Source organism: Notamacropus eugenii, chromosome 4 (assembly GCF_028372415.1).
Source record: "Notamacropus eugenii isolate mMacEug1 chromosome 4, mMacEug1.pri_v2, whole genome shotgun sequence".
NCBI classification, from domain to species: Eukaryota; Metazoa; Chordata; class Mammalia; order Diprotodontia; family Macropodidae; genus Notamacropus; species Notamacropus eugenii.
Window position 1 is genome coordinate 224,893,149 of NC_092875.1, and position 26,891 is coordinate 224,920,039.

Consider the following 26,891-nt stretch of genomic DNA (forward strand, 5'->3'; position numbering starts at 1 on the left):
CTCTCCAAAAAACACTATATGTCATATGGGATGGCTCCCGGGGTGTGGGGAGGGGAGCAAAAGGAAGAATATAGGGAATACTATTTTAATGTAAGGAATAGAAAAATATAAAATAACCATAAAATAAACTAATGTAGCCAAATAGAACCCACAGTGCTAGACTTAGGGTTAAGAGACTTTGATCTAAATCCTAACTCTGCCACTTAACTATTTATGTGAGCATGATCAATTCATTTTACTTCTTGGAAACTGTTTCTTTATGTGTATATTTAAAGTCTTGGGCTATATTCCCTTTTAAATCTCAATCTATTATCCTGTGAATCTTATTCACCTTTTTGAATGTAAAATTATTCATGTCCCCAAAGAAACTCAAAATATTTTTTCTTGTCTTTATAAACTTGGGTTAAAAACTCCTGTTGAAAACTGGGCATTAAAATAATACTAGCATTTTGCCTGGTGCTATAACATCCAGCAGGTTATGTCATGTTATGAAGCAGCTGCCCAGACCCAATTATCCACCACTAGTATCTTTGCCATTTTTTTCTTAACACTAAGTATTTCTATCTTTGGAGACACGATGAATCTACCTCTCAGAAAATGCATTATACTAATTACCTTAATAAGTCCACTTATGACAATGCTTCAAGAAGCTATAATTTTGATGTGGCTGTTCCTCCATGCATGTTTATCATAACCATTCTGTAACTTATTAGATATTCTTACAGGCTTGTTGTGGCTGAAAAAATTTGCCATCCCTATGGGTAATCTTTATTATGTGTCTTATCTATAATTTAACTTGACTGATCCTTAAGTGACAAAAATATAACCAGTGCCTAGCCCCATGACTTCTACTTCAATAGGATCTGTCAAAGGATGTGTTTCATAGGCATAGCTTTCAAGAACTTGGGATCACGTCCACACGAAATTTGACCTAGGAAGCTGACTTTTAGCGGATATGGCATTGTGCCCAGTGCCAAAAAATGAAATAAAGCTGATTGCAATGTTACATTTAATCTTGTTAGTAAATAAATCTATCCTAAAAATCCCTTAAGTTTGAGTATTCAGAGCATGTGAAATATTTGTTCTCTACTATTTCAATAAATTCAAAGTTTTGTGTACTGTGGTTCTTCAGAATGAAGGATCCACACCCGGCTCACAAAAATGTGAGCTTTGTCAGAAAAGACTAAGAGATTTGATGCTTTAATTGCTTTTTTAAGACATTGGTGTGGGGATTTCCACTAATATGGTGAATTGAAATTCATTTATGTCTTTGTAGGACTTCATGAGTTGCAGTGGGAAGGGTGGGGATATCATCAACTGGTGGTGTTTAGTCAAACTGGTGTTTAATCAACTGAGTTTTAGTCATTCTGATTAGGTTGATCTTTGGGCAACATCTATAGGATCCATAGTCAAGTCTATGCTCAAAGCATTTCCAGTATGTAGTTTCTGAGACAACCTAAGGGTCATCCCACACCAGGGTGAAGAATTGGAGTGTGACATTAATGAAGGACACTTTTAGAGAGCTTTCATTGTTTAGCAAAATTTTCAAACAATTCCCCATTTGATTTGCTCCATATGCAAAGGCAAACACACACACACACACACACACACACACACACACACACACACTTTGAAGAGGGATTGCTTTTGTTACTGCTTGAATCACATTTACCAATTATTCATTTTAATTAGCTACTAAAATGTGACATACATAAAAAATCACATCCACTGGGAGATATTGCATTTGCTTCAATTATTCCACAATTTACAAATACATCCCTCACCCTCCTCCCACCCCCAAAAATGAAAGTTGTAATGATTTGTCCCTAACACTTCAGACAGAAAGCAATGTCACCAAGTCCATTTAGAATAGTAAGTCCACACCACACTATACAAAATCCATTTCACATTCTTATTCTATTTTTGTATTTTTATGACCTTTAAATCACTGTTGCTTGGAGCCTGGCTTGAAATATCTTTTGATGTGGCCCAAACCATTCTGTAATTTCTTAGACTGCAAATATGAATAAAATCATATTTTTTCATATATATAGCATTTATTGAGCCGTAGAGAGGTGTGATGAGGCAGTACAAGTATAATGGAAAGACTATTGTCTGTGTAATCAGAAGAACTGAGTTCAATTCCTAACTTTTTTTCAAAGTTTAAAAGTGCAGTGGTCACTCAATGGTCCTATCTCATTGCTGATCCACATAGAAATTTTGATATATTCCATTTCTGACCTGGTCCAGTTAACCCCTGCCCAAGCAACCAGATGCAAGGGGCTCACTATATTGTTGGCAACACATGGTTGTCTTTAGCCCTACTGCAACAAGAAACTCCTGTGCTACAGTGATTCATTCACCACCCTCAGTCTCTCCAGGTAGCAAGCTTATAGGTGTGTGCCTCCAGTAATAGTCTCAATTCTCAGTAATCAATAGCTAGAGTTTACATAGCATTTTATGGTTTTCAGGGTACTTTACAAATATTGTCTCACGTTATTCTTAAGCAACACTTGGAGGTAAGTGTTATTCTCTCATGTTTGCAAATGAAGAAACAAAGGCAGATAGTTTTAAGTGACATGCCCAGGGTAATACAACTAAATAGGTTTCTGAGGTTGAATTTGAACTCTACATCAAAGGCTCTATCCATTTTGCATGCCTCAGAATATCTGATTTTCACACTATGTATGTGACTGACATTAGGCAATTTATTTATCACCCCACTGTCTTAGTTTCACTATGTATAAATGAAGAGGTTGGAAAAGATGGCTTCTATGGTCTCTTCCCTTTGTACCTATATTACTGTGATATGGAGCAAAACAAATTATGCTTTTTTTTTAGACTTTGCAAGAGAAAAGCATTTGCTAATGTAACATAGAAGAAGCATTGCTAAAACAAAGGACTTTTCCATGAATCCTATATGACTTGTGTGAATTTAATAAATCCATTTAATAGTCTCCTACATGTTAGACATCTACCACATTGCAACATGCTATATACTCAAGATACAAAAACAAAAACAAACAAATCCTAGTCCATGCCCTAAAAGAGTTTGCATTTTATTAGTTGGAAGACTGTAAAGCTAATGACTTAAAGATCTTCCCCACCCATTGATGGGCCTGCCCATTAAGGGAAGTTTGTTTAGTGGAGGCTCATATCTTATGATAATTTTCTAATGAGGCACTGGTTCTCAAGGATTGTGATGCCCTTTAGCTCTGAAAAATGTATAAATACTCTGAGGTGAGATTTTACTTTGGGCTTACTCACTGGAAGTGTTTGTTTGGGCAGATGAAACTCTGGCCAGCCACTAAGGAGACCCCTGGCTTTGAAAACCTAATTATTAATGCTTCACTCTCTCTTATGTATGTATGGTCAGACAGTTATCTGTCTGTTGATATATGATGTATGGTAAGACAGTTGGAAACCCTATCTGTTGGTTGATCTTTGTTTTTCTGTATTTTCTCTGAAGTTCAGGGTGCTGACTTTACCCCTGAACTAAGTGAGGGATATATATGCTCCATTAAAGTGATTGTTGACTTCTTTTTAGAAAAGTATATCTAAGATCTAAGAACCTATACAGCAGGCCCTCCTGTATATTCAGGGTCCTTGCTGATACAAAGATATCTACACTGTGACATGTACACAAATAATTGTGATACAAGTTGAAAAGTAGTCAGAGCAATGATGAGGCATAAAATGTCATAAGAAAGTTTCAGAAGGAAGAGGTATCTTTTAACTGTCAGTCAGTTGGCATCTATCAAGTATTTACCATGATTCAGGCTGTGTGTGTGTGTGTGTGTGTGTGTGTGTGTGTGTGTGTGTGTGTGTGCTGGGAGAAGGATAAGAAAATGTTCATAACTATTTGAATACAATTATAAAACACTTTTCACATAAAGTTGGATTTAAATAATTGGAAAAATATCAGTTGCTCATGGGTAGGCTGAAGTAATGTTATGAAAATGACAATGATATGTAAATTGACTTTCCATACCAATCAAAATACCACAAATTATTTTATAAAGTTAGAAAAAATAATAAAATTCATCTGGAAGAACAAAAGTTCAAGAATATTTAGGGAATTAATGAAAAGAAATGCAAAGGAAAGTGGCTTAGCCATATCAGATCTAAAATTGTATTAGAAAGCAGCAATCATCCAGACTCTTTGGTACTGGCCAATGGAATGGTGGATCAGTGGAATAGGCTTGGTACACAAGACACAATAGTCAATGACTATAGTAACCTACTGTTTGATAAACCCAAAGACTCCAGCTTCTGGGTAAAAACTCTCATTATTTGACAAAAACTCCTGGTAAAACTGGAAAACATTATAGCAGAAACTAGGTATAGGCCAACATGTTATACTGTCTACCAAGATAAGGTCAAGATGAGTACAGGATTTAGACTTACAGGGTGATACCATAAGCAAATTTAGAGAACAAGAAATAGTTTACCTAGAAGATCTATGGAGAAGGGAAGAATTTATGACCAAACAAGAGATAGTGAGCAATATGAAATGAAAATGGATAATTTTGATTACATTAAATTAAAAAGTTTTTTTTTTTTTCCACGAACAAACCCAATCAACCAAGAGTAGAAGGAAATCAGAAAACTGGAAGCAATTTTTATACCCAGTGTCTCTGATAGGGCACTCATTTCTAAAATACATAGAAATTTAATCAAATTTATAAGAACATAAGTCATTTCCCAGCTAATACATAGTCGAAGGATATGAACAGTCAGTTTTTGAGGAAGAAATGAAAGTTATCTATAGTCATAGGAAAAAATGTCTAAATCACTATTGATTAGAGAAATGCAAATTAGAGCAATTCCAAAGTACCACCTCATAATTATCAGATTGGCTGATATGACAAAACAGGAAAATGATAAATGTTGGAGATGTGGACAGATTGGAACATATGCATTGTTGGTGGAGTTGTGAACTGATCCTGATTCTGGAAAGCAACTTGGAGCTATGCCCAAAAGGACTATAAAACTCTATATACTTTTTAATCCAGCAATGCCACTACTAGGTCTGTTTCCCAAAGAAATCATAAAAATGGGGAAAAGACCCACATTTGTAAAAATATTTGTAGAAGTTCTTTTTGTGATGGCAAAGAGCTGGAAATTGAGGGGATGTCCATTAATTGGAGAATGGCTGAACAAGTGTTGGAATATGAATGCAATGGAATACTGTTGTGGTATAAGAAATGACAAGCAGGTGGATTTCAGCAAAACCTGGAAAGACTTAGATGAACTGATCCTGAGCAAGGTGAGCAAAACCAGGAGAACATTGTGCACAGCAATAGAAACATTGTGTGATCATTAATTTTGATACACTTAGCTCTTAGCAACACAATGATCTAATTCATTTCCAAAGGACTCATGATAGAAGATACTAACCACACCCAGAGAGAGAATTGTAGAATGTGAATGTAGATTGAAGCATACTATTTCCTCTTTTTTTCTTTCTCATGTTTTTTTTCCTTTTTGTTCTAATTCTTCTTTCAGAACATGACTAATGTGGAAATATGTTTAATATGATTGTACATGCCTAGCCTATATCATATTGTTTAATGTCTTAGGGAAGGAGGAAAGGAGGGAGGGAGAAAAAATTTGGAACTCAAAATTTTATAAAAGCAAATGATGAAAACCATCTTTACATGTAATTGGAAAAAAAAGTAAAATACTATTAAGAAGAAAAATACATTAAAAAAGGAAATATTCATGTATGAATTTCATCCTAATTTGGAGCTTAAAGGAAGAGAAGGCTTTCAACAGGAGGAGATATGGAGGGAGTGAATTTGAGGCATAGAAGTCTTGTGTATCTGCATATGCAGAAGATGGAATGCCAAGATCAGAGAACAGATAGCAATTCAATTGATCTGTAATATAGAATACAAGAAATAGAATAGTATGGAAAAAGGCTGGAAAATGAAGAGCCAAACAGGACCTTTTTATTTTTTACTAGAAACTTAATATATCAAGCTTAGAAATTTGTTTTTTATTCTGTATGCATTATAAATCCACTGAATTTTTGTTTGTTCATTTTAAAGCAGAATTGTGTTACTGTTCATACCTGTATATTAGGAATCTTGTTATGATAACTATGTGTGCTGGATAGTTTCTATATGAAAAAAACTTAGAGGCAGGGACATAAGGCAACTGGTATAATAGTCTATATAGAGGGAATAGTCTATATAGGTCTGAATCTGTGGGGATAATAGAGGATGGAATGAACCTGAGGAATATAGTGGAAAGAACACACAGGTTAGGACAATAAGGGCTTTCAACCATGGCATATAAATTTAAGAGAACTAATATCCAAACAGTGTTGAAATCCAGTCTAATTCAATCCAATAAATATTTATTAAGTATGTATGTATCAGGCACTGTGCTAAGAGCTGGGGATACAACTACAAAAAAGATACACCCTGCATTCAAGGAGTTGACAATCTAAGGAGAGCTCAAAAGAAGGCAAGAAAGAGCAAGTGGAAGATGGGGGGGGTCTAAAATTAGCATCTATTAACAAAAATTATTAGGTAAAAAAAGAAACTACTAAATGAGTGTTCTTGCTCTGTGATAGATGTCACAAGGTATGTGTGGAGAAGGACCTGGATTACCACTTTTCCAAATGAATTTATCTTAAAAAACTATCTCAGACTCTCTTTGGGGCTGGATACCCGAGGAACATTTTATAGTTTTCCTGTTTTATCTCATTATGTAGGTAGACTTAAAGAAATGTGTTTGACAACTAATTGCATATAAATGGTCAAGGAGAGGAATGTCTTAACGATAATTTAAAGGTTTTGAACTTGAATGCACACACATTGTGTGTGTGTGTGTGTGTGTGTGTGTGTGTATTTGCCTAAAAGATTATTTTTATAGAAAACTCATGCAAGGCAGCCACTTTCATGGTGGTCAAAGGAAGTGGACATTCTCAAGATCTCTCTGAAGAACTTTGTAATCAATTGCATGACATTGGTGACACTGGCAAAGACTGCCCAGCATGGTGTACCCACATTAAAGAAGGTGCTGTGTTCCATGAGTGAAGCAATAGCTCAAAAGAAACATGAGATGTGCAAATTTAGAGATATTTCCACTCCAAGTGTTCATATGGAGTATTTGTGTCCAACCTGTGGTAGAGCCTTCTGAGCTGACACTGATCTGATTAGCCAGTCAGACACATTGTACCTTGATTCCAAAAGAGTGATATTATTTTGGGCCCCTTTGAGAACAAAGGACAAAAACCAACCATATGTGCACCCACATAGACATAGATAGATACATGCATATACACATATACGCATACAGGTACTATAGATTTAGATGTAGAATCTGGAAAAATAGTTAGGTTTTAGGGGGAATATTCAGCTTAAGTAATGAGGAGTTTGGGGTAATGAAGAGTATTGATTCAGTCTGGATGTGAGGCTTCTAACCACTTGGTTTTAGGAGGCCATTTTGGGTGCATTCTTGCCCTGAGGCAAGTTTTCTATGCCTATCTGAGACAGTGAATAATTTTGGTAGAAATGGGAGGGGGTGCAGAGCCTTTATGTGGGACTTCTACCTGTGGGCACCTCCTATACAGACTTTGGGCTATAGTTCAAGACCAACTCCTTCCAGCAGCATTGAATGAAACTGTTCTGAGTGTCCACAACTGGGTATGTGATCAAGACCACTAAGCATTATAAGGATTATACAAAAGAGTCAAAATCTATTTTTCAAAACTGTAATTTTCAAGACATAGGGACCTATTGGAATCTGATTGGTGATTGGGGAGTGTTCCTTCAAAAGAAGCAAATATGCTATGGATTGTACCACTTGATCTTAAAGTGGTTTCATCCACTCCATTTACTCTACCAGAAAAAAGCTTCACAAACTTTATCAGTGTATATATACTTTCACACTTTCATACATTACCAATGACAATGGACATGCATTGTCAAGGTACAGTGTGTCTGACTGTGGCTGATCAGACCAATGTCAGCTCAGAAGACTCTACTACAGGTTGGACAATGAGCAGTATCAAAGAGACGATTTGGGAGTTGACAAAGGAGGTGGCCTAGTTATGTGTTGAGAGCAAGTGGTTTGGTTAAGATGTAGATGTTGAGGGATGAAGAAGGAAGATGAAGGAGTTCACGGCTTATGACCATTTTCTAATACAATGAGATCAAATAAACCTTAATATATAGAAACATATTTTATTATGCTTATAGTTGCAGAGAAAAAAGATCCTATAGAATGAACATCTGCTCATATTTCTTCAGTTCCTAAGCAGATCTATTCTCAATTAGTCAGTCAGTCAAAAAGAATTTATTAAGTGCTTACTATGTGCCAGACACCATGCTAAGTTTCTGGCTACAAATAAAAATACAAAACAAGCAGCCCCTGTTCTTAAGAAGCTAAAACAATTATGTACAAGCAAGACCTAAACAATATAAATGCGGGAGGGAGTAGGTACTCTCAGAGAGAGGTCACTGAGTTTAGGGAAGACTGGAAAAGGTTTCTTGTAGAGGTGATACTTTAGCTGAGACTTCAAGTAAACCAAGGCAGTTAGGAAGTGGAGATGAGGTGGGAGAATATTTCAGCCCCGGGAGAAAGTCAGTGAAAACCCTTGGACCTAGACATTGTGTCTTCTGGGACACGAAGTCTTTTATCATTGGATTCCACAGTGATTGAAGAAAAGTAAGGGTATAAGAACACTAAAAATTTAGGAAGGGCCCAGATTATGAAGGATTTTACAAGTCAGACAGAAGACTTTATATTTGATCTGGAGGTTATTGGAAGCCAGTGGAGTTTATTGACAATAGGAGACTAGATCCTACATAGAAAAAAGGTAATCCTCTTAAGAAATTCATGTTTTAATTATTACCCTGTCTATAAATAACTCCAGATATGTAGGGCTTTAAAAGAGATCTTTGCAGAGGCAGTTAGGTGGTATAATGAATAAGAAGGCCAAGTTCTGAATCAAGAAGATCTGAGTTCAAACTCTGTCTCAGGTACTTGCTAGCTCTGACCCTAGGAAAGTCACTTAACTTTTTTCAGCTTCAGTTTCCTTAGCTGTAAAATGATAATATGTATAGCAATTACTTGAAAAGCTTGTTGTAAAGACCAAATAAGACAATATACATGCAATACTTTGCAAAAACTAAGCTCTACCTGTTATTAATAAAATAAAAACATCAGTTAAGTGAGAAAAAAAGATAAGGACATTTTAGTTACAAAGTCATATTCCTTGTGTGTTTGTTAATTTTCTTTTATATTGAACAATATTCAAACATCACAGAAATGGTTCTGACCTTCATTAAGAAAATTTAATAATAAAATTGTTCACAAAAATAACTCCTAGGTAAAGAAAAACAGGAAAAATACATGGTAGTAGTAGAAAATGTTGAGAATATAATAATGTAAAAAATTTAAATAACATATACTGAAGAGAGGTATTTTGCCCATCATTGTGTTACAAGTTGAAGAGTAAAGAGATTATATATAATTGTGAAAGAAGTCTAAAGAATAATTTTTTTTAAAAAAATGAGTTGCACATGTTTGCACAACACCTTTGACACAATGTATTCAGCCCAAGTAACCAGTGTTGTTAAGTAACAAACAATATGCAACAGAGTCCTGATTTCATATGTCTAAGGCTATGTGTTTATAATTCTTTAGGATAATCATTAACCATCATACATAATTTGCTGAATAATCTTTTCATTCCATGTTATATTGTATTTCTCTTTATAACAGTAGTAAACAATTATATAGCATTTTAAGTTTTGCAAAGCATTTTATGTATATTATTTTATTTTATCCTTTCAACAACCTTGGAATAGAGGTGTTATTATTATTTCCATTTTACAACTGAGGAAGCTGAGAAAGACAGAGACACCAATGTAGCCTGAGCAGGATGTGGTTCAGGTGGCACATCTAGTCAGATATTAAAAAATATTCTTAATTTATGGAATAAAACAGATATTTCAACAACACAATACAACAATACAATTGAGAGTACAAGATAGTTATTTCTGAGTTTTGAAGGTGATAAGCAGGTGAAGACTAGCGCAAAGAACACAGTAATGGGCCTTAGTGATTAGGAGAATCTTTAGGTTAATAACCCAGAAAAATATGAATATAAAATTTAAATGATTATGAGACAATTATAATTTATCTGAGCATAGAAAAAAGAATATGAGGAAGAAGAGAGGGAGGGAGGAAGTGAGAGACAAAAAGACAGAGATAGACACAGAGAGAGAGAGAAATATGAAGGAAAGATTTCAGAACTTTATCAGTTAATCGGTTTAGCTGAGACACTGTTCTTAGTTGAGGGTTAGTCAACCATAACATCAATTGACTTAGCCGAACAGAGGGGCTATATAATGAATGCAGAAGATGTATATTCACCAAGGAGTTTTTATGGAAAGTTCTTAGACAGAAGAGGACATCCACTTTTACACTTACAGAGTTTATTCTTAGAGAACATTTGGGTTTTCTTCACTCGTGTTTTTCCTTGCAAGATTTCTGTAAGTGTAAATCCAGTCTTTCCCACATATATTGAGTGTATTAAGAGAAGAGGGATTATAAACCCAGGGTTTATGGCTGATTTGTGATTATTGATATATTTTCTTTAATATGTAGAAATGTGATTTTTTTGTTTTATTTTTAGGTAAATTGTTATATTTTAGATTGAAAAGTGGCATTATTGTGAGTGAGTCACTGCATAAAAAGAAATATATTGGTGGAAGCTGAAAGATTACAATGGTGTATAGGGGGAATTCCTCTCTGTCTCCCCCCCCCCCCCAAGAAGGTTATCCTTAAGACCATGAGATAATTTAAGTCTAATGTAGTGGTGAGCTTTTTCTGGAAAATCACACCAGCTAGTAGGAGAGCCAACCTAGAAAGTAATACCCAGATAAGATATATGAGGTATGACAGTGAGGGTGGCCAACTTGAGTGCCCACTACACTATGAAACTGACTTTTTTATTATATCACTTAAGGAAATTGGGACATTTATCCTGTGGAAGATAAGGTTTAGCTGAGTGCACAATAGCTTCAAGTATTTCAAAGGTTATTAGATGGACATATTATTAAAATTGTTCTGTTGGACACCAAAGAATGTGTGTTGGTGCTTCATTGCTGAAGAAGACCATGTCATCAGAGAAATAATGACATGACTTGCATTTGACTTTGCTTTGTTTTGAGTGAGGGACAAACATGACTTGTTTGTTTTGAGTGAGGGTGGGCTGTGCACATCACCATACTCACTTCTCCTCCAGAGCCGTCTGAATCCAGTGATCAGATATTCATCAGGATGACTGGAGATGACCCAGGATGAGGCAATTGGGGTTAAGTGACTTGCCCAAGGTCACACAGCTAGTGACTGTCAAGTGTCTGAGGTGACATTTGAACTTGGCTCCTCCTGACTCCTGCACTAGTGCTCTATCCATTGCCCCACCTAACTGCCCCATAACACCAAAGGATAGAAACAAGAGAAACTAGTAGATGATGCTAGAGTGATATTGAAGTTTAATTTATGAGAATATTTGCAAACAATTCTATGAAAGTTAAATGGTTGTTTTGGTCTCTGGTAAGTTACTTTGTAGTAGAAGTCTTTAAGTCAAGGTTGTATGATCATGTATTAGATCTACCATAGGGAGACTAAGTAACCCTAAAATATGATTTATCTTCTAGTGATATAAATGCTAGTCACTGTTATCATTGTGAGGATTATTTCTGTGATTCTATAAACAATTAAAAAGACACATCCCAAGAATTAATTGATTAGTAAATGACCCCACAAATATTTATTAAGCACCAATTAGGTATCAGGCACTATGCAAATCACTGGAGATACCAACATGACAAATGAAATAATTTTTACTAATGAAAGAACTCATATTCTAATGGATTCAATAAGGATATATGCACATATATATTAAAACACATACACACGGATATGGAAGTTGGATATGATATCCGCATATGTATATGAATATATACATAAATGTGTGTTATACATAAAATATATGTACATATATACATTTATATATTTTGCATATGCATATACACATAGTCATTTTTATTATGTAGAGAGAGTTTATAAAAATAACTTTTTAAATTTTAGGCTATCAAAGTCATCCATTTAATCTTCCATGATGACCTGTATAATTTGATCATTAACTCTTCCTTTATAGATATGAAATATAATTTCTTCCTTGCTTTTCTGATTTGCTTATGATGTTGCCATTTATGCCTAAGTCATTTATCCACTTGGAGGTTATCTTCATATGTGGTGTATGATACTGGCCTATAAATATTGTCTGCCAGACTCCTTTCTAGTTTTTTGAAAGAGTCAGACCTTACAACAGTGGCTTGGAGCTTTGAGTTAATCAAACACTAGGCAACTATGCTTTCTTGCTTCTTATGTTTCATATCTAATTTGTTCCACTGGTACTTAAGAAGTTTTGAATTATTTAAATGATTATTACTTTGTAGTATATTTTGAGATATGGTAAGCAGGCTCTTTTTCCTCCTGCGTTTTTGCATTATTTCCCTTTGAGATTCTTAACTATTTCTCCAAATGGATTTTGTTGTTTTTTCTAATTTTACAAAATAATTGTTTGATAGTCTAAAATGGCACTAGATAAGTAAATTAGTTTAAGTGTTTTTATTTTACTGGCTTAATCTACAAATAAGCAATTCATATTTAGGTCTGTCTTTATGTATAATGAGTGTTTTGATAGCTGTATTCTACAGTTCCTATTGGGTCTTGGCAGGTATATTCCTAGGTATTTTGTATATTCTGTAGTTATTATAATGCATTTTCACTATCTCTTGTTGCTGGGTTTTCTTGGCAATAAACAAAAATGTTTATATGAGTATTTTATACACAGCAATTTTTCTAGTGATTAATGATTTCTATATGGGCAGCTAGGTGGTTCAGAAGATAGAACATTGACCCTGGAGTCAGAAGGATCTGACTCCAAAAGTGGGCTAAGACATATACTAGCTGTGTGACCCTGAGCAAGTGACTTAACCCTGTTTGCCTCAGTTTCTCATCTTAAAATGAGCTAGAGAAAGAAATGGCAAAATACTCCAAGTATCTTTGTGAAGAAACCCTAAATGGAGTCACAAAGAGATGGGCACAACTGAAAACTGATTATCAACCACAAAAAAGAAAATGATTTCTATTAATTTTTAGATGTCTCTCTAGGATTCTCTAATTTATCATCTACAAAAAAATCCAATTTTGTTTTATATTTCTGTGCTTATTACCTCAATTTCTTTTCTTGTTTTATTGCTGTAGCTATCCCTTCTAGCAATAAATCAAATAGTGATAGTGATAATGCACATCCGTTCTTTACTCCAAATATTATTACAGTCTTTTAGTCTGTCTCCATTATATGTAATGTTGACTCTCGTTTTTAGATAAATGCAAATTATTACATTAATTAAGAACCAATCTGTTCCTCAGTTTTCTATTGTTTTGGTAGGCATAGGTGTCATATCTTGTAAAAAGTTTTTTTTTTTTTGCATCTAAACATATAATCATGTGTTTTTATTGTTTTTGTTATTAACATAGAATAATAAGTTGATAGTATTCTTATTATGGAACAAACTCTGTATTTCTAATATAAACTCCACTTGGTCACAGTGTTTAATCTTTGTGATATTCTGTTACTGATAAATATTTTATTTAAAAATTTTGTGTTAATTTTCACTGTAGGTATTGGTCGATATTATTTTCCTCTTTTTCAACTTTTCTCTGGTTGAAGTATTAAGGATATATTTGTATTGTAGTAGATATTTGTTAGGACTCCTTTTTTATCAATTTTTTTGGAATACTTTTTTTCAATTGCATGTAAAAATTTTTTACATTCATTTTTAAAATTTTGAGTTTCCAATTTTCTCCCTTGTTTATTCCTTCAAATGTCTCCTCCCTGAGATTTTAAACAATTTAAGGTTGGTTGTACATGTGCAATCATGCAAAACTTATTTCCATAATAGCCATGTTGTGAAAGAAAACATAGACAAACAATTTTTGAAAAAAATAAAGTAAAAAAATACTAATGCTCTTCAATCTACATTTGGCCTCCATCAGTTAGTTCTTTCTGTGCAGGTGGATAGCATTTTCCATCATGGGTCCTTTAGAATTGTCTTGGATCATTGTATTACTGAGAAGACCTAAGTCATTTATAATTGATCATTGAATAATTTTGCTGTTACTATTTACAATGTTTTCCCAGTTCTAGACACTTCACTTTGCATCACTTCATATAAGTCTTCACAGGTGTTTTTTTTTTTTTTTCTGAAATCTTCCTACTCATTATTCTTATAGCACAACAGCATTCCATTAGAATCATATACCACACTATTGGTTGTTGTCCTCTGTTCTTGAAGGGGACCAAAATGACATCACTTTGTTGGAGTTAAGTTACAATGTGCCTAACTGTGGCTGATAAGATCAATACAAGTTCAGAATGCTCTATCACAAGTCAGGCACAAATAGTCCCAGTGAATATTTGTGGTGGATTCTCTAAATCTGTGTGTCTTGCATTTCTTTTGAGCTACTTTTGAATGCTTGGCAGTGTCTGGTGTCTTATCCTGCTGGGTGATCTTCAGAATCTTCCTAAAAAAATTCAAATGGAAGCAAGTTAGTTTCCTGGCATGGTGCTAATAGACTGTTTCACAGGCATACAACAGTGCGGTAAGCACAATGGCTTTGTAGACCTTCAGTTTGGTGGTCAGTCTAATTCCTCTTCTCTCCCACTTTCCTTCAAAGCCTTCTGAATCCTGAGCGATGTGTCAGCCTCATTATTACTTGTATATCACTAGAAAGTATACTGCCAAAGTAAGTGAACTTATCCACAGTATTCAAAACTTCTCCATTTGCTGTAACTGATGGTTCCTCATACGGATGGTGTGACATTGATGGAGCACCTGTGTTTTCTTGGTGTTACTTGTTAGATAAAATTAGCACTAGCAGCCGAGAATTGATCCATACTTTGTTGCATCTCAGTTTCAGAGACTGCATTGAATAGACAATTCATCTGCAAACACAAAAAATCATGCACCAGCATTCCCTCCACTTTGTCTTGGCTTGTAGTCTTTTCAGCTTTTTCAATTTTTCAACTTCAACTTTTCAAATTCATGAATTTGCCATTAGCATGGTAGGTGATCTTGATGCTGTGATTGTCCTCACTGAAAGCAGTTGACAAAATTCCTGAAAACATCATGCTACTCAGCATGGGAGCAAGCACACAGTCTTGTTTCACTTCATTGGTGACTGGGAAAGTGCACAGACATGGTCCATTATCCAGAACTTGGGCAAGCATGCTGTTATGAAATTGATGAACAGTGCCAATGAAATTCTCTGGGCAACCAAATTTTAAGATAATTTTCTGTAAATCTTCATGACTGACAGTGTCAAAGGTCTTGGTCAGATCTATAAACATTGCATACGGACCTCTGTTCTGCTCCTGTCCTTTTCCTGGAGTTGTCAGCAGAAATCACTATGTTCCTTGGCCCTTTCTGAAGCCATACTAGCTCTTAGGCAGATGACTATTTCTAGGTCATTTGCAAATTGTTGAGATACCTCCAACTATCACAATTTTACTATTTCTTTTTCTCTTTAAATCAATTAACATTTTTAAAAAGTGTTACAATCCTAAATCACTTGGTATACATGTATGGTATTGGTATGAATTACTTTTCTTAAAATAATTTAATTTTCCTGTTTAACTCTTTTAATAAGTCTATTATAAGAGCCTCATCTAAGATCATGACTGCAATCTCTGTTTTTTTCCTTTACTTCTTATAAAGTATAATATATTTTGCTTAAGTCCCTTATTATAACTCTGTGAATATTTATATTTCAAGTGAATTTTTGGAAAAAAAATATTAAATTTTGTATTTTCTTCATTTTCCTATAATTGTTGCATTTTTTTCAAGTGAGTTCATCCTATTCCCATTCAGAGATCTGACCTTTGTTTGTTTTCTTGTAAACTTTTTCCACTCTTTACTTCATGTCATCTCTTTCTAAAGAAAAAACAGTATTGTGAGTGAGAATGTGCTCAGCACTAGTGCTCTAAGATGGATGCAATTAATGTCTGATCACATGACCGCTTTCTTTCCATTACCCAGAGTCCAATCTCAGGTTCTTAATCTATCATTCTTTCATGTTAAAATCCCCTTTGAAATTGTACCTGAATATACCCTCCTCTTATTCTCTCTTCTCTTGTCTCCCCTTTCCCTCCTATTTCTATTGGTAGTAAAATTCATTTCTGGATTCAACTCTCTCTCTCTCTCTCTCTCTCTCTCTCTCTCTCTCTCTCTCTCTCTCTCCCTCTCTCTCTCTCTCGCTCCTTTTCTCCTTTGACCAGTTCATATTAAAAGTGAGGTTCAGGTGTTGCACACTCCTCCAACTATTTGTTTGTAAGGTCTTCTGCTTGTGTGCCAAGATTATGCAAATCTCCCTCATAGCCTGCCTTCTTCCACCTTACTTTATACTTTTCTGCTTTATTTTCTTTCCTTTGTTAAGATCAAAAAAATAAAATGACAAAATTATCATCAGAAGCTTTGCATTATTTGACTTCTTATAAGACCACTGGTAGTATTAGATTTCTATGTAGATACTTTTGCTATCTCTGCTGTTACAATGGTTACACTTTGTCCTTGTTGAGTTCCCTATGATTGTTCACTAGTACTTACCTAAAAACTTGTAGAGAAACAGAAAATTAAGAAAAAAAATCTTTTCCGCAAGTTTCAGTAAATTTTTCTGATAAAGCATCAAATTTCTAGTATATACAAAGAAATATTCAAACTTATAACTGCCACTATCTAATTGATAAGTATTCAAAAGACATTAACTGTTGTCTGAAGAAGAAATCTTCTGAAAAATGAAATCCTAACATATATGTAGATATGGAAGATACACATATGATATCCTATATGATATATTTCATATAGCCATTTATTAATAGCCATCTAAAATTCTCCAAATCAACAGCTATTGGAAAAATGCAAATTAAAACAAATTTGAGGTTCTATCTACTATTTACCAGATTGGCAAATTTGACAATAAAAGAAAGTGACAAGTGCTGAGGGAGTTTTAGAAAACAAATACATTAATGCCCAGTTTATGAAGCCATGAAATAGTTCATATATTCTGGAAAGCTGCTTAGAACTATGAGCTTTTTATTATAAACCTTGTTATCTTTTTGACTCACCAATGTCACTACTAGATTTCAAAAAAGAGATCAAAGGAAAAAGGAAACAGTCATATCGGTAAAAATCATTTATGGCAGCTTTTTTAAAGATTGGAAGTACTAAAAACTAAAAGGGAGTATTCAGCAATTAGGGAATGTCTAAGCAAAATATGATGTATAGTGTGAATCTAATGCAATATTATTGTTCTACAAAGAAAAGATCAAAGGGGTAGTTTCTGAGAAACCTGAGAAGACTTGCATGAACTGATGCAGAATGACAGAGCAGAACCAAGAGAGAAATTTATCAAATTAAAAAAAACTCTAGAAAGAAATCTTACTTTAAAGGACTTAAGAACTGTTATCAATGTATTGGCCAAAATTGATTACAAAGTACTCACAGTGAAATATTCTATACTCCTCCTAACACAAAGGTGATGGAACCAGAATGCAGATTGAAATATATATATATATATATATATATATATAACAGACATAGTCAATACAGGAATTTGTTTTACTTGACTGTGTACATTTGTTACGAAGTTTCTTTTTGGTGTGGTTTTCCTTTATTTTTCATTTGGGAGAGGGAGAGAGAGAAAAATAGATTTTAATTATTAACTAAAAACATAAAATTAAATTTACGTAGAAAAATTTAAGATCCTTTAAAAATAACCTTATAGCATTTTAACTTAGATGTTAGATGAACCTATTTTTTTTGTATTCAGTTTGGGTGAAATTTCTAAAATTTCTTGTCCAATGAAAATCTATAGCAACAAGTTTATCCCTGCTTGGTAGGAGGGATGTTTTACCTTGTTTCCTGTGGCAATTAAGATATCTCTTACAGGGTAATTTCCAGCAGAATTGTCTTTATAGTGAAGTCAATGTGCATACAATCTACAGTGAGGGACAAGGGAGTAATGGAAAGCTTGTTGGCCTTGAAGTCAGAATGCTTGTCTTCAAATCCCTCTTCTGATCCTTACTGATTGTGTAAACATAGACAATTCACTTAATTTCTCTGACCTTTACTTTCCTTCTCTGTAAAATGGAAATTATAATACCTGTCTTATCTGTCTCTCAACACTGTTGTCATACAAAAACCTATGTAAAGTGCTTTGAAAACCTTAAAGTGCTATAGAAACATTATCTATTATTACATACCCATGACAGAAGTAATTTGGAAGGAAGGTAGATCTACTGAATATAATTCTCTACAACATTGTGGTTCCACAGAGCAGACTATTGTGGTAAATTCATTATATAAGTAACATTTTCCTTTGCAGATTGATTTGTGTGATAAAATTAAGTTCAGAGAATTTTAGGAAAGATGAATAGGAAAATATATTTATGTCAATACTTGCCAGCTATCTAACAACAAAATATTTTCCATTTCAATGTGATAGAAACACTTGCATTTTTCTAGACTCAAAATTTTATAAAATAAGATATATATAATAAGTAAATTATAATAATGTAATAATTATATATTATATATATTATAATAATTATAATATAATAAATATAATAATCTTATAAGATAAGATTATAAAATATATAATACCAGTTTGTGTAGTATCTGAAATGTAATAAACTTTTAATTAAACACTGAATAATTACATGGTACTTTATGGTACCTTTTTTTTAAACTTATCTTTATTGATACCTTAAAAAAAAGTTCTTTCCAAATATAGCTCTCCTCCTCCTCCATTCAGTGAATCATCTCTTGTGGCAAAAATTGAAAAAGAAAAGGGGAAAAAGCAGTTCAAAGAAACCAACTAACACCTAAACTGCATCTGAAAATTTATGCAATATTATAAATTTGTGGCAACGTTTTGAAAGGAGCTTGTTTTTCCATGAACTAACTTCTTCCAACTCTCTTACATTCTGTCATTTGATGTTTTGTAAATTAAATTTAACCTTGAGAGCTGAACTATTATTTCATCAGTGTAGGAAACAGTGAAGACTTCTTCAACCAAGGCAGGTCTGCAACTATTGACAACTTCAACTTTTAGAGCATTGACCTGGGTACTGAGGGGTTAAATGACTTGCCCAGAGACAAACATCTAGCACATTTCAGAAGCTAGACTTGAACCTGGATCTTTCTGACTCTGAAAGCAGATCTCTTAGATGAGCATTGAGGGAGCAAGGTGGCACAGTGGATGGAGGTCTGCGTCTAAAATCAGGAAAACCTGGGTTGAAATATGGCTTCAGTTAGCTGCTATGTGACCACGTGCAAGTCATTTAAGCTCATATTCAGTTTCCTCATTTGTAAAAAGGGAATAATAATAGAACTCATCTTTTAGAGATGGTGTGAATATCATCTACAACATAATAGACATTTAATAAATGCAGTTTCCTTCCTTCCTATGCCAAGATTTAACTCTATTTACTGAATATTAGTTTAAATAAAATGTTTTTAAGAAGGGCAAACCAGTAGAAACAGTTTTTAAACTCATTTAAAAGCCAAAAATGTATTAATGAAAGATTATGCGTTACTTTGTATTACCGAAGCCTCTAGCAAGGACAGTCCATGTCTGATTGTATAATCTGTACAGAGTAGATTCTATTTGAGGAAATTGAAAGACTCTTTGCTGCTATTCAAAAGGACTTTCCCCCTAAAGAATATTTCAATCAAATCTTCAGTAGAAGTGGGTTTAAAATGATGATCAATCAATCATAAAGATTTACAGTGAGATACAATAAGACACACTAATGAGATAATAGGACTCGAAATCTATTCTAGTCTCCATCTCTAACAGTAATTACTTAACTCCTTTATGCCTAAGATGTTCTAAGATGTCGATGTTTTCTGAGATGTTGAATCTCAGAGAGATAATGAGTGAGATGAAGGATATGAAAGTGAAGAATATAGTGACTAACCTCAAGGATCTCAACTTGAGTCAAAGATTCTTATAGATATATGAAACAATTAGAAAACAATATATGATGCTACTTCATATTCTACATGAAACAAAAAGTTCACAATTATGCCTTTTTATGGCATAGTATTTGAAGGTTATACCACAGAACCTCTTGCTCTGGAAGGTTCAATCAAAGGGAAAATGACTATGACAAGAGCTCAGAAATGGACAGAATGGTTATGCATTTTTAGAGAAGAAGTCTAGCTAAATTGAGAAAAGATCATCACATTGTTGACCTCACTACCATGAGCTGAGAAGGCAGGCAATATGATACCCATTATGTGAAGTCATACAAAACACTTTTATATCAGCCATATTGCAAAGGAAAAAAAACTAAGAAAAATACAGTAAAAAATGCTTCAATTTGCATTCAGATTTCATCAGTTCTCTTTCTGGTGGTGGATACCATTTTCATCATGTGTCTTTTGGGATTGTTGTGGATCAATGTATTGATGAGAATAGACAGGTCTTTCTCAGTTGATCATAATTAGAGTATACAATACTCTAATGGTTCTGTTCACTTCCCTTCATATCAGTTCATAAAAGATTTCCTAGATTGTTCAGTGTAGTGCCAACATGATATTCACAGTGTCTGTGGCAGTCATAAATATCCTGGTGCAATTCTGAATTGTGAAATACCACAGACTCTCCACATGGAAGACAGACCTAAAACATTTATTCAGACACCAGAAAGCCAAATCCATTATAGAAACAAAAATCTATACACATTAACAATGCAGAAAATAACACTATTCCTAAGGCTTCTCCCTGCTAGGCCTCCCACAAACCAACTCCATTAGGCAAATCAGAAGCAGGCTTCCCTTAAACAAAATGCCCTTCTCATGCTCACAGCCACCTGCAGGCTTGCCTGGTCCTTCTGTTCTGACTGCTCTCATGCCCAACTTCTTCTCAGCTCTGCTCTAGTTTTACCTCTTCCTGTTCCACCCATTCAGCAAACTCCTCCCACCACAGACTCCACGTGACTCAGGCTTCCATGTGACCCAGACACATCACATGGGCCTATTAATGAATGAGAAAGAACTTGCCATTTTAAATTATCATCACATTTAGAAACTGTCATTCATACTTATCACTTCTTACAGTACAATAGTATTCTTGGTAATCATACATCACAATTTGTTCAGTCAAGTGTTGGACATCCCCTCAATTTCTAATTCTTTGCCACTACAAAAAGAGCTGCTACCAATCTGTTTGTGTATATGGGTTCTTTTCCTTTTTTTCTTCTTTTTGATCTCTTTGGAATACAGACCTAGTGGTGGTATTACTAGGTGAAAGGGCAAGCACATTTTTAATAGCCCTTTGGACATATTGTCAACTTGCTTTCCAAAATGGTTGGATGAGTTCACAACTCACCAATTGTTCCCATATCCCTTCTAATATTTTTCATTTCCCTTTTCTATCGTATCAGTCAATGTGATAGATATAAGATAGTAACTCAGAATTGTTTTAATTTGAATTTCTCTAGGGCAAAATAGATTTCTATACCTGAGTCTGTATGTTATTCCATCTTTCAGCAAATTCAGATGAGAGTAAGATTCAAGTGTTACCCATCACACTCATCTTCTTTTGAACTGTAAAAGCCCTTTTACACCTATTTTATGTGAGATAATTCATCCCATTCTACCTCTCCTTTCCCCTTTCTCCCAGTACTTCCCACTTTCTCATCCCTTAATTTTAGTTCTTGGATATCATGGTCAACACCCATGCCTTCTGTCTATACATTCTCCTTCTAACTGCCCAAATAATGATAAATTTCTTAGGAGTTACAAGTATCATCCATCCAGATAGGAAAGTAAGTATTTTAATTTTATTGAATCCCTTATGATTTCTCTCTCCTGTTTACCATTTTATGCTTCTATTGAGTCTTATTTACAAAAATCACATTTTCTGTTCAACTTTGGTCTTTTTTACCATGAATGATAGAAAGCTCTCTATTTCAGTGAATGTCCTTTCCCCTACAAAGCATTATACTAGTTTTTCTAGGTAGGTGCTTCTTGGTTTTAACCATAGCTCTTTTGCCTCCAAAAATATTACATTCTAAGCCTTTCAGTCCTTTAATGTGGGCATTGTTATATCCAATGTAATCCTGTTAGTGTTTCCAGGATATTTGAATCATTTTTGGATGCTTGCAATTTTTTCTCTTTGACCTGTGAGGTATGGAATTTGGTTATAATATTCCTGGGAGTTTTCTTTTTAGGGTATCTCTTAGGAGGTGATCAGTGGATTCATTTAATTTCTACTTTACCTTTTGGTTCTAGGATATCAGGGAAGTTTTCCTTGATAATTTGTTGAAATAGAATGTCAGCTCTTTTTTTTTTTTATCGTGGTTTTCAGGTAGTCCAATTGGTCTTAAATTATCTCTCCTCTAGTTCAGTTCTTTTACAAATGAGATATTTCACATCTTATTCTATGTTTTCACTCTTCTTTATTTTTATTCTTTCTTGATGTCTCATGAAGTTATTAGTTTCTACTTTACCAATTCTAGTTTTTAAGCAATTATTTTCTTCAGAAAGCTTTTGCAAGTACTTTTCCATTTGGCCAGTTCTAAGGATCTCCTGTGCTCTGATCTGTGAGTCAAACCACAAGTACTCTTTTCTGCCCTGGAACTTTGACAGTGTTCTGCTTCTGCTGTCACTCCTCCTCACCCTGGTACTGTGATCTGGAAGCATGTATGAGTAATGAAACAGATTATTGTACCCAATGCCAGCAGAGAGTCCCCTGTAATTTCCTTCTCACCAGCTGTCTGTCTTCATTACCTGCTGGAGCAACTGATTCCATCATTCCCAAAGCCTCTTACTGGATTGATTTGGCATAGCCTCCATTGGACTGTGCTCTGCTCTCATCCCAATGAGACAGAACTTTCTTGCTAACCTAAGTTGTCCTGAGCCAGAAAAATGTTTCACTCCATCCTTTTGTTGGTTTGCCACTACAAAATTAATTTTGAGGTATTGTTTTAAAGTTCTTTGGAGAGGAATTTGGGAGAGCTATAGCAAGTTTCTGCCTTTACTTTGCATCTTGGATTTGCCCCCCTCCATACTATAGTTTGCTTGATGAATTCTTCATCTACAATAACTTTTGTAGAACATCTAATATGTTCTTGAATACCATCTTGCTTCAGCTGAGGAAGTCTCAGTACCAAGGAAGTTATAGATCCTTGTAATAGTAGTAGAAATAGCACTATTTATTTAGTACTTCATGGTTGGCATAATTACAGCAATCTTATGAGGTAGTTGATGAGGTAGATGACATAATTTTCCTCATTTTATAGGTGAGAAAACCAAGCCTTAGAGTAGTTAAATGACTTGTCCAAGGCCAAACACCTAGTAAGGGTCTGAGGAGGGATTTGAAGTTAGGTTTTTCTGACTCCATGTACAGCACTCTATCTATTGTATCACCCAGATGCCTACATTTGAGATGTAGTACTTACTTTTTATCCTATGATCTAGCATGAAATTCCCTTCATGTTATCTTACACTGTAGGTTACCAGCACGATAGAAGAGTAATATATATATTTTGTGAGAAGACCGAGAAATGATTGCTTTCTTTGGTCATTTCAGTTGGGTCCAACTCTATGTGACCATTCTTTGGGGTTTTTTTGGCAAAGATACTAGAGTGGTTTACCATTTCCTTCTTCAACTCATTTTATAGATGAGGAAACTGAGACCAACAGGGTTAGATTAGTTGCTCATGGTCACACAGCTAGTAAGTGTCTATGGTTGGATTTGAACTCAGGTCTTCCTGATTCAATACCCAAGCTCTGTCCACTGTAATACAATGTGTAGATAGATCAATAAACATCTTAACAGTAAGCATTTCCAATTGCAGTGAGGAAATGACTTTTGCCAGTGCAGACCTGCACCTGTGTACTTAGATTGCAGAAGCACAAAAATGTTAAATGACTTTACTCGGGGTGCTACACTTAATTCTGGGAATATTTGTTTAGAAGGATATTAATAAGCTGAAGTGTCCAAAGAAGAGAAACTGGGATGGAGAAGGACTTTGCTAGTATGTCATATGAAGATCAGCTGAAGGAATTGGCAATGTTTAGACTTGGGGGAATTTATTCTGTTTGGCTTCAGAGGACAGAAGTAGAAACATTGGGTGAGAGTTGCAGAGGAAATTTTAAATTTAATATCAGGTAAAAAAAATTACCACCACCATTGCCAACAATTATTTCTATTAAGAGCTTTACGAAAGTGGAAGGGCTGCTTTAAGAGTTGGTGGGTTCCTCCCTCCTGAGATAATCAAGCAGAGATGAATAATTGCTTGTTGTGATCCTTTCTGTGTGTGGTTTAATTTAAATCTCTGCTGAGACTAAGACCTCTTAGCACTTTTTCACCAATATTGTTAAATGCCTTACTTTTTTTTTTTTTGCATTTTTTCAAAAAATATGCTCTATAAATCCAAAATACATTTCAAGATTGTTTAAAGACTTCACAAAAGCAGCTTAATAAACAGCATTTATTGCTGTCTCCAAGTGTAGTTGTGCCTCAATTCTCTTGATTATACAAGTATAAGCATAATGCATACCTCATTATTTGCAATGAACTTTTAATATTAAGCCAGCTTCTTTTTATCATTCAGCACATTACCCAGATTCTATATATTCTGGAGAAAAAAACAAGCTTAGAGAGGACATGATAACTACTGTCAAATGTTCTTGTATTTGGAATGGAAAATTGAACTTATTCTACTTTGCCCCAGAGAGCAGAATGTGGACCAGAGAAACATATTTCAGCACAACATAAAGTGGAAAAATTCTAAAAATTTGAGTTGTCCAAAAGTGGAATGGGTTGCCTTAGGCAACAGTGGGTTCCCTTTCATTGGAAGTCTTCCAGTTTTCCAGCAGAGGCTTAATGACCTCATTTTGGTGCTGTTGTGTATGTATGATTTATGAATTGATTAGGATTGGGAAAGAAAATTTGACATCTTTTCTAATTTGAAGTAAATGATTCTATTAGTCTTACTGCCCATAAGAGAAATACAAAGCCAAATAGTACTAGGAATATAAATCAGAAATTAACTTTAAATATATGAAATATAAATACTTTTCACATACACATGCATATGTGTATACGTATACACATACATGCATACATATGCACATGCACACACACACGTTACAAGAACCTGTAAAGTTAACTCAAATTTTGTTTCCCTCATTCCCCCCTGCCCGGAATATATAAAAAATGCTTTGTAAGATTGTTGTGGGGATCAAATGAGATGATATAATTAAAGTGACTTCAGAGCCTTAAAGATTAATATAAACGCAGACTATCAGCTGTTCCAGGATCTGCCCTGCGCTCAGACAGGCTAGGTTTTACCTCATCTTGCCCAATCCCGGCCTCCGCCTCATATCCTCCAAATCTTCATTCCATCCTGCCTTATGTGTGGTCATCCTGAGTAGCTATGAGTTAAGGCTGTCCCTGGCACTTTCCTCGCTTGTTTGTAATGCAATGCATATTTTCCCAAGGCAGAACAGAATAAAGCATGCCATAACTTCCTCATTTGGTTGGCCTGCTATGATAGCTCAGTTAAAATTCTACATTTATTATCTAAGACAATCTTCTCGATGAGTGCTCCCTGTTGAGATAGACCAATCTCACCCCCTTCACTAACCTATGAAGTCCAGCCAGGAGGCCAATTCTGGCCTCTGATCAGAGCATACCCATCTTACTACACATCTAAATTGCCATTTCCAGGCTTGTCCAATGGGACTGAGTTGGATACAGAGAGGCCACATGCATTCTACCCACCTAGTCTGGAGTAATAAGCTATTTTTTCTAAGTACCCTGGTCTTCAGTGTGTCCTGCCAATCTGAACTCTCACAGAACACTTCCTTGTTAGACTGTTGATTTCTTGAGCCCAGGAATTATATGCCTTACTAGTATTTACATTGCTAGGACTTATATTTCTAGGACTGTGCTAGTGCATGACAAATGCTTGATTAATACTCTAATTTTCTCTGTCTCTCTGTTTTTCTTTCTGTCATTCCTTCTCCTGCCTCTGATACATTTATTCTTCTTTAGTTCAAATCTTTGATTAGACCTAACCTGTAAAAGCTTCCATTTGGTATACACTACAGAAATCAAGTAATTGCAGGTGGGGGAAATGAAATATTATTAATAACGATAATAATAACTACAATAATGATGATAGCAACTAAATTTATGTAAGTTTCCAAAGATTTACAATGCACTTTATGTATACTATTTTATTTGAACCTTACAAAAATTCTGTGAGGAAGAATATTTGTATAAAAATCCTATCTATACCACTATTTAGGGAGTCTAGGATTGTAGCTCTTTAAAAAAAAATATTTATTTATTTTTATTTTTCAACATTCAGTTCCATAAGTTTTAAATTTTTTCTATCTCCCTTCCCCTTCCTCCCCAAGATGGCATGCAATATGTTATGGCTGTACACATGAATCCCTATTAAAGTAGCGCTATTAAAGCAAAGATGATTTATCCTAATAAATTCTACTAATACTACTAAATAAATTTGCTAAACAAATCATTGTTTGTGAAACCAAAGAAATATTGCTTCAGATTCTTGGGGGAAATAAAAGGCTTTAGGGAAAAGAACTTAAAAAAGTTTTGCACATAAGTAAGTTAAGTAACACATAACTTGTATCATAATGAATTTTTTAATTAACTTTTTTTTAGTGTGATGAACGCATAAGAAGGGGTCTTGCCATATTTATCAATTATCACAGAGCTGATAGTTTCTTAAAAATGTTTTGGTTGAT

The 26,891-nt window shown here is 34.5% G+C and overlaps 1 long non-coding RNA gene across 2 annotated transcripts in view; it reads right to left on the reverse strand.

The window, feature by feature from the left end:
• LOC140501005 (uncharacterized) overlaps positions 1-25,679 on the reverse strand; it is a 144,539-nt gene extending 118,860 nt beyond the window's left edge. For both annotated transcript variants that reach the window (XR_011966017.1, XR_011966018.1), the window contains exon 1: positions 25,465-25,679. This is a non-coding gene — a long non-coding RNA (uncharacterized lncRNA). The remainder of the gene's footprint in view (positions 1-25,464) is intronic.
• Between the last annotated feature and the right edge of the window lie 1,212 nt (positions 25,680-26,891).